The 1,219-nt window shown below is 48.7% G+C and overlaps 1 non-coding gene across 1 annotated transcript; it reads left to right on the top strand.

Annotated features, from left to right (window-relative positions):
* The first annotated feature begins 245 nt into the window (after positions 1 to 245).
* LOC130312555 (U2 spliceosomal RNA) lies at positions 246 to 436 on the top strand. The gene has a single exon (XR_008860666.1). It is a non-coding gene; the product is annotated as a U2 spliceosomal RNA (small nuclear RNA).
* Positions 437 to 1,219: the final 783 nt, after the last annotated feature.

Raw genomic sequence — 1,219 nt, 5'->3', positions numbered from 1 at the left:
TAAGAAGGGTTCCTGGCAAATCCGGGTTATGGATTGCATTTAAAAAGGGCCCCGTGGGAGTGCAATGGGTCCCCTGTCTTGCTGCTTAGCAATAATGGTATGGTTTAGGTTCTGCTGTGTGTACTGGTGGTTGACTGCCCCCCAGCCCAGAGTGTGCATGGAAAATTGTCTGGCAGCCTCCCTGACAGCAAGCAGTGATAGTGCCCATGAAGGGCACCTTGTTGGGCCCCGCCCCTTTCACGGTTATCGCTTCTCGGCCTTTTGGCTAAGATCAAGTGTAGTATCTGTTCTTATCAGTTTAATATCTGATACGTCCCCTATCTGGGGACCATATATTAAATGGATTTTTGAGAACGGGGGCCGATTTCGAAGCTTGCTTCCGTCGCCCTATGCATTGACCCGATATGGCAGTATCTTCGGGTACAGTGCACCACCCCCTTACAGGGTTAAAAAGAAAGATTCCTACTTTCATTGCTACCTGCTTGCTGGCTAGCCAGCTAGCCAGCCCTGTGGGCCTTGCTGCTGCTGCAGCCAAAAAACAAAAGGTGGTGCTGCTGCTGCTTCTGCTGCTTCTGCTTGTGTCTGGCCGCTGTTGGAGCGTCCAGGCACAGGACTTCTGCTGCTGCTGACTAAATGGCCTCCTTAATTGGATCATTTGAGTAGCCAGCACACCTGTGCAGGTAGGGCATGACATGATAGGCAGCTGCCTTGATAGCGGGTGGGTGCTGAATGTTCCTAATTGACAAAATAAGATTAATGCTTATGAAGAAATATAAAATCTCATCCCTTCCCCAATATCGCGCCACACCCCTACCCCTTAATTCCCTGGTTGAACTTGATGGACATATGTCTTTTTTCGACCGTACTAACTATGTAACTATGTAACATAAACATGGGGGGGGGGGGTCTCCTGGCTGTTCACACAGGTGTGTCATTGCTGTACATTGACCATGCATTGCTTCTGTGGTATTGCAAAGGCAAAGACAAATGCTTCCAGCCATCCATTGCACTAATGGATTGGTCATCAGCTGGCTGTCTATGTCCCGCATCAATATAGACCAAAGTACAGAGGGTTAGGCTATGCTATTGTGCACCTACCTGATGCATCAGAAGGTGCGAGGCCCTTGCTAAATTCTGTGCACAGACTTTGAGATCTATACTTTAGACTGTATCTAAACCTGCTCCAACATGGACTGACATTCTGGCCTACTTTCAGCCG

The sequence above is a fragment of the Hyla sarda genome, unplaced genomic scaffold (genome assembly GCF_029499605.1).
Source record: "Hyla sarda isolate aHylSar1 unplaced genomic scaffold, aHylSar1.hap1 scaffold_172, whole genome shotgun sequence".
NCBI classification, from domain to species: domain Eukaryota; kingdom Metazoa; phylum Chordata; class Amphibia; order Anura; family Hylidae; genus Hyla; species Hyla sarda.
The sequence above is the reverse complement of the archived record's forward strand: the minus strand, read 5'-3'. Positions and strand labels throughout refer to the sequence as shown.